Source organism: Podarcis erhardii, assembly GCF_964252035.2.
Source record: "Podarcis erhardii genome assembly, chromosome: 5".
Lineage (NCBI taxonomy): Eukaryota > Metazoa > Chordata > Lepidosauria > Squamata > Lacertidae > Podarcis > Podarcis erhardii.
The window spans coordinates 31,989,629-31,997,561 of record NC_138509.1 but is presented as its reverse complement, the minus strand read 5'-3'; the positions used below and the strand labels follow the sequence as shown (position 1 = coordinate 31,997,561).

The 7,933-nt window shown below is 48.7% G+C and overlaps 1 pseudogene across 1 annotated transcript; it reads left to right on the top strand.

Annotated features, from left to right (window-relative positions):
- Window positions 1–546: 546 nt before the first annotated feature.
- Window positions 547–1,203, top strand: LOC309341972 (testican-2 pseudogene; annotated as a pseudogene). Its single transcript has one exon. The product of its transcript is annotated as a testican-2 pseudogene (transcript).
- The last annotated feature ends 6,730 nt before the right edge of the window (window positions 1,204–7,933 follow it).

Below are 7,933 nucleotides of genomic sequence, written 5' to 3'. Positions count from 1 at the left end.
TCTGAGTTCTGTATAACCCTGAATGCTTGGATGCCTTCGATCACAATAAGCTCCTCTTTCATGTATATTTCTTATCTTCTGGGACATGGGCGTAGCTTGGGGGGGGGAGGGCAGTGCCCCCCCAATCAAGTAAATAAATAAATATGCTTAACTAAAAGTAGAAATTGTGGAAATATTTTTCTGAGCACTTGGTGTTAAAAGAAAGCAATTTAAAACAACGGTTGTGGAGACATTTCATTCCCCATGACAGAGCCAGACAGAGGATGATGAGGACGGGTGCCCACCCTGGTCAACATAAATCCTGGCTACGTCCAAATTGTCCACAGCTACTGAACTAAAAAGATGTAGGGTTCCTGCTCATAAAAAAATAATCTAGGACCCCACTCCCAAGGTCTTTCTTGGGCTATGCACTGTCATTACTGTATTAGTCAATAGCAACACTGAGTTGCCATTTGCAAATTAGGCAGAAGTCGAAGAGACCGGTGCATTCCGAGTCCTTACCCCCCCCCCGGCCCTTTCCCGGTCCCCTCCAACCCCCTTCCGTCGGGGGTGGGCTTCTTTTAACAGGTATGATGATGTCAAATGTGATGCTGATGCTCCAGTGACTTAAGCCTGCCTCTTTTGGCGCAGACTCCGTAATCCTCCCGGTGGCTCCCAGGCAGCGCCGGGCTTCGCAGAAGTAGTGCATCTCCTAATCAGGTCACATTTCAGCGGGGATCCAGCCGCCCTTCTCTCCCTCCGAGCCGGGAGAGAGATCAGAGGAGGAGGAAGAGAAAGAAGAAGACTTTATAATCGCTTTGCGGCCAGCGAGGGAGCCACCGCCTCTCAGGCAAGATGAGAGCCCCAGGCTGTTGTCTGGTGCCGCTGCTGCCGCTGCTGCTGGCCCTCGCCTTGGCGGAAGGGGACGGCAAGGCGGCCAAAGAAGGCGACAATCCCGGCAATTTCATGGAGGACGAGCAATGGCTGTCTTCCATCTCCCAGTACAGCGGCAAGATCAAGCACTGGAACCGCTTCCGAGACGTGAGTCCGGATGGAGTAGCCCATGCATGATTTTTTATTTAATTTTTTACCTCGTAGCATGCAAATTCCTCCGCCCCGCTAGCATCCAGGGCAACCCGGGAGTGGGGAAGGGAGGGAACGGTGGATAGAGGCTGTTGCAACGCGTTGCACCCGCGGGGGTGCATGGACAACGGAGCGATTGGCAGCCTGCAACAATTGCTGCTGCTGCTGTCGAGGATGTAGGTGCAGGCGTGGCGTGGAGGAGGCGGTGGCCGGTTGAGGCGGCTCCTCTTGCAGCGCCAGCCCGCGTGCAGGTGGCGCGCCGGGAGCCGCCAAGAGCAATCGCCGGTTGCAGCAGCAGTAGCAGTGCGCGGAGCAACCGTTGCAAAGGCTCGGGGGGGGGGGGCTCCCAGTGGCTGGTGCATTTGGAGCGGGAAAGCTGGGCGGGTAGGTGGGAACCTGCACCCGATTCTTTGCACGGCGGCTGTCGAGCAAAAAGCGGGGCTGGGAGAGCTGAGGTTGCACTGTGGGTCCCGATTCTTTATTTTAAAACGAGAGCAAGTGGGATTTGGATCCCCGGCTATAGCTTTTGCAGCCTCGCGGTTTAATTCCTGTTACGCGCACAGACACACTCGAGTTTGCAAAGATCTCCCCTGGCCGCCGCGCAAGCTCGCATTGCAACCTCTTTGCTTGGCTGCGCAGAGCCCCGTCGGAACTCCCGTTTCCTTCCGACGCGGCCAGGCGGAGACCCGCCCTTGCGAACTTCGACGAGCCCTTTGGCGGCGGAGCCGTTTGCTGCAAGGCAAGCCACGCAGCGCCGGGGGGGGGGGGAGGGAGCTGTGCGTGTGTTTGTTCCAGGCTGGCATCTCGCCTTCTCGCTTCCTGCTCAGTTTGCCACCTTGTGCAAAAATTCTTTGCTATATCGTTAAGGTCCTGGAACAGTAAACGCGGGGTGGAGTTGGGACGGGGCGGGTGGATCGGTTTCCACGTTAGTGTGCTTTGGTTGGTCTTTCTTGTTACTGCAGTGTTGGAGCGGGCACACTTCACTCGCCGCTCCCCCCCCCCTTTTTTTTTTACGGCTGACGCCGGCGAAATCGGACATCAACGAAAGGACAGAGAAAATTGAGGGAGGGGGAATAGTAGATGCAAGGGGAAACGGAGCCACATTATACAGGTGTGCAAACTAAGCAGAAGAGGGAAATCTGCCTGGCTTTGCAATCCTCACTAGTCTTCTCGGAAGCAAGCCGCCTTGAGCTCAACAGGACTTACTCCTAGGTCATTTGGGTGTGTAGGATTGCAACCCCAGCCTCCCTTGTTCTACGACAGCTACCCACACATACAAGATTTTTGAGAAATAAATGTGCCTAGTGACTGTTTAGGATGGTCACTAGGGAACAGAGAAGCTTCATCTTACACCCAGATAACAGATGCAGGTCCTCCTTTTTCGGGGGGGGGTGTCGGGGGGGGGTGCTGCTGTTGCTGAGGTTGCTCATCTGGCATCAGCTATCAGCAAGAGAGTACAAGGAATGAGTTGGCTTACCTTTCAAGGCAAAAACTGAGAGTGATTCATTTTCTACAGATTCTTGGGACCCAACCCAATAGAGGTCAAGGCTCATGTGCTTTTTAAAGAAAATAGGCACGTAGAAAGAGAGAATTTTGGCAGTTGCAGCTTTTCCTATCTCCAAGCAGCACCGTAGCGGTGAGCCACACCTGCCGAAACTGCTGCATCCTGCCTGGAAATAAGGGGGATATTTTGGAGCCTGGACTTCCATTGGCAAAGGAAAGTGTATTTCTGCCCATGTCTTCTTACTAGCTCACTTACTTCCATGGCAGGTTGTTGTGAACCCAGACTGAGTTCGGATCAAGCTGCCTTGCACTGGAGATAATTAAATTAAATTCCCCTGGGTGCATCTGGATAAATGGACTCAGGCTCACGAATGCTGAATTTGGTGAGCTTTGCTCCCAACTAAGCCTATGTAGGATTTGGACTGACGGCTGCTTTTGCTGAGCAGACTCATGCAGCAAGCTCTCTGGAGTATGTGGCTGTAGATTTCCTTTTGAAAGCCCCTTCGTCTGTTCTCTGCTGTTGGGACAATGGGTGGATAAAGCTCTAGTTTGCTCATCCTGCAACCAGATGGGCAATTCTCCCCGTTCCCCGCCCTGCTCTTTTAAGATTTATTCTGTGAGGTCCACACTAAATAAAAGTCGGAAGAGAGGCGATCCCCAGGGAGACCCAATATTTGTGGGGTGGGAGGTGAGGGGGTTCATTTGTATAGTTCTCCTTTTTAAAATTAATTGACCAGAAGATCACACCACAGCCACCCCTCCCTGTTTGAATAGATCTGCTTTTCGGTCCTCCCTGTGCCTCCTCATCTGTAAAACGGTGCCAGTTTTCATGGGGACTAGGCAACCGTACAAATGAAACAAAGGATAAATGAAATAGGCTGATGTCTAGGCTTGCTATTGTTAACTGCTGTGCCTTTTAAGGCTAGCCCCCACCTACAGAATTTTACCAGGTGACACTTTACCTGCCATTTGCTTGCTTGCCAGGTAAAGCGTCTTCTGCTCGCTTTGTGCGTGCCCAGGCAGGTGATAAAGAGGAAGAAGCAGGTCCAGCCAAAAAAAGAAATAATGCTCTTCTCACTGCTGGCTCCCCTATTTATGCAGCGTAAAGTGTAAATCCTGCATTTAGAAAGGGGGAAAAAAACATTTCCGTGGGCAAGAGCACTTAATTCAGACGAGTTTGCCCTCAAAACATCTGTTAAAAACCTTAGGTTTATTCACCATCAGGTGGTCAAATGATGGGTTCCCCCTCCCCCAAGAGCCCCACATACGACCTCTAGTAGCAGAGGTTGCGAGCACTTGTGGATTACAAGGGGGTGGGAAAAGAGCTCTTTGCACCCCGCTTGTGGTCTTGGTTGAACATGGTGGAAACAAGAACTAACTAACTTAACCCCACACTGGGGTATGCAGGCCTTTCGCCTGGTTTGCTGGGGTTTTTAGGTACTCACACATGCACAGTTCGTCCTTGTGGGTGGGGTTCTCTGAGGGGAACCTGCAAAACGATTTCTTACACTTCCACAAACCTCTGCTCCCCCTCTCCTACCACAGACATTCTGATTGCCCCCACTTCTTTCTCAGCAGCCCCTATTATGTCTAAAATTATTTCGGCACTTGCTAGCTGAGTTTGGCATCGGAGGGATGCTAGTGATTTTAGGGAGTGCTAGTTAATTCCGGGTTAATTGCTCCCAGGGAAACGTCTTGCGAGCTTGCCAGCGGGGGCACATGTTTTTCCGACATAGCCCCTCAGACATCTGGTTTGGTCTATTTCAAAAACCCACCAAGGAGGCTGGGAAAATGTCTGGTCAGCTGATGGGAAGGGAGGTTTGGAAGCAGCTACGGTTTCATCTAATGGCTGTTCCATCAGAAGGAAAAGCAATTTGATTAAGCAATAAAACTCAGAAAGTCTGGCTTTTGCCCTCTTGACATCGTCTGAAGAGCCACTTAGTTCTTCCCACTACCCCTCTGGAAGATTTACTAACAAAGGCATTAAATAAAGGGTAGGATGGACGGACACACACACACACACACACACACACACACCATCCCCACAAAGACATGCTGCAATCTGAGCAGATTGGCTTTGGCCAGGAACAATGCATTTGCAAAGGATTACGAATGCACCTCCCCTCTGCCCCCTGCCAGATTGTCTTTTGAGACAGTCATGCACAGCCAGCTTTCCATTCTGCGGGTCTGTGCCCATATAAAACATAGAACACTAGAAAGTTGGGGGTCACTCAATGACATTGATTGGCAGCTGATTCCGGACGGGCAAAAGAAAGCGCTGCTTCTTCTTCGTATGAACTGTGCTTAATTGATGGGCTATGCGCCGACACAGGTTGTGACGATGGAGGCTGGCTCAGGTGCTTTTAAAAGAAATAAGACAAATTTATGGAGCAGGGTGGGGTCTATCAAGGGCTATTAGCCACTGCGCACAGATCGACTCCCTTGTGTTCAGAGGCCGTATGGCTCTTGAACACTGCTAGGAGTGGGGGCAACAGCATGAAAAATATATTGTCTTCCAGCCTTCCTGGTGGGCTTCTTAAGCATCTGCCTAGCAATTATCGGTAATGAGATGCTGGGCTAGTTGGACCTTTGCTTGGTCTGATCCAAAGATGCTTTTCTTACGGTCTTTTATGTTGCACAGCAAACATACTTTGGCATAGTAAGGAATTGCACAAGGGCACATTTGTCCTGGCTATTTTTGTATCCTTTCTTTGAAGGGCAGAGAGAGAAAGAGAAAAACCATAACTATATGTGGAGACCTACTGTAATGTAGCAGCTAACAGTGGGATCCTTTACATGTCTACTACTCAGAAGCGAGTGTCACTGAGTTCATTGGAGCTTACTCCCAGGTAAGTGGGTCTAGGTTTGCAGATGTGAACCGGGTCCAATCAAAGCTCGCTGCTGCCAATAATTCAATAGGTCGATTCAGGCAGGTTTCTGCCAGCCCAGTCTCCCTGTTGCATCTGCAGTAGAAAGATAATCATTCTGACCCACCTTACAGGACTGTTGTTTGCAACGATTTATGAAAACAGTACATGCAAAATGCCTTGACAGCCTGTAATGCTACATATTGTGATTTTATTGCAAAGCACAACAATGTGTAAGGTGCATAAATGAAAATACAGGGAGCTTGTTTGAAGTCTTGGTCGGCTTAACTTTGCAGTGTATCAACTTGTTACATATCGCTCTTGGTTTGAATATCTTGTTCGTGACTCCCTTTTGCATACATTTTTTTTTTTTTTTACTGTTCATTAACTTGGACATCTCTCCCCCCCCCCCCGCCCGACACCTTCACTTTAATGTGGGCCCACTCTGAGTCCAGTGTCATTTTAGCAAAACCTCCTGATAATCATATTTAAAACTTTTGGAAGCTACAGAAGGAAAACATGTTGTGCCTCTCCTAAAGAAAAACGAGCATAAGAAAATTAAGCTGATTCAGTTATTACTGAAGCCTGTGGTTTGATGCATATCAGTTCGGGGGTGATTTTCAGTGATGCCAGGGAACGTCAACACATACATATATATGTACAAGCATTCCTGATAACAGGGGATGTTACAGATGCTTTGCAAGTCAATTGGCTCTCAGCTTAGAAAATACTGTAATATTTCGTGCCTTGGCAACCCCACCCGACATTTCCTCTAAGGAATGCAAAAGGAAATTACTCCCTCTTCCCCATCCTTTTAAAAAAACAAACCTGTCTAATGTGGCTGCATGTAGGATTGCAACAACAGTGTATGCTGGAATGCAAAATAAAATCACTCTTATCTTCCTACCTGACTCACGCAGACACTTTTAATAGAGCACCTGCCTTTCAGCCAGTCCTGTGTGCAGGATTGCAGCCACGGTGCATGCTGGTCTTTTTGAAGCAGCGTCTCATTCCTCCATCCCTCCGGGTTTCCATTTCTCACGGAGTTGTGAAATAGACACACGCAGCTGCTCCTCCGCATAGGACAGTCTATACTCTTGACTGATGCCATTCGTGGCAGCTCCAGAGGTATGCTAGGTTAGGTTCCCAGGGATCCTTTTAAAATAGAAACAGGGCGGGAAATGTTTCCATGTTTGCGTGCCAACAAGGTGGGCCGAAGAAATAGTTTGGGGATACTCTGCCTTGTTGTGGAATTTGGCGGGTTTGACAGGAACGAATGCGAAACGGGAGAACCGCGGGTGAGGTTTTGTTGGCTCGTGGCAGTGAGACGAGTAATGCTTGTGCTACGTTCCACAAGAGAGCTCTCTCTCTCTCTGTGTGTGATGAATTAATTCATTAAAAGCACAGTTCCCAGCAGCCTTTGAAGGACCTGCCCATCGAGGGCTTTGAGTCTTGGAATATGATTTATTGCTCTGCCTGAGCACGATAGGGCGGGTATTAATTAGGCCATATCCAACAATTCAGTCACTCTTTTTCAATGCGGAGACTCTGCAGCCTTCTCCAATCTCGGAAGGGGTTGCATCTCTGTGTGAGTTCCTCTGCAGCAGAAGATGCCACCTTCCACTGAGTCAGACCGGTGGTCTGCCTTGCTCAATGTTGTATTCTGGTAGCAGCTCATCTGTGTTTCTGGCATCTACAACTAAGGCTGGGAGAGACACGTGCCAGAAACACAGATGAGCTGCTCCCAGAAGACAATATTGAGCAAGTGGGGCTTTCTAGTTGCAATGCCATGTGCTCTACCTGTCAGGAGACATGCTCAGAACAGTGACTTCAGCAGAGGTGAACAGGTCGCTTTTTACTGTTCTGCACTGTACATGTGTACATCTTTCTGGAGTGAACGGTGCCTCCAGTTTTAATTCAAGGGGAAAAAATGTGCCTCAGTTCTCAGACATTGGGGGAACAATGACCTAGAATTAATAGGATGGTTCTATATATCTCTAGATAAAGATGAAAGCCATAATGGGCCAAACAAGCTTGTCCTCACCCTTTTAATTCCCCAATGGCTGCCCATTAGGGCTGGGCTAATATATATAGTCTAAAACTATTTTAAAGTCCACATATCAGTTTCATAATCTTTGACCTGGCAATATATCATGAATCATGATGTGTGTTAGGGCTGGGCAATAGATCGTCCAAAACCAGATTGAAGTCCTCGATGTGATAGTGGTTTCATAATTTTTGATCTGGCAATATATCACAAATGTACGTGTGTGCTATGCAAAAATCATGATGTTGGAAAAACTGTCAACCCAGCCAGTGCCTCTACATAACTCCATCTTTATTTCAGACATTGTGATATATCGGTATATCACAATGTTTAGCTGGTGATAGATATATCACGATGTTGGAAACCAGATATCGCCCAGCCCCATTGCCCATCACGTTCAAGCGTTGTTGAAGGGACTGTCACTTGCATGCTGGTCTTCACAGCCCTAGTTGCA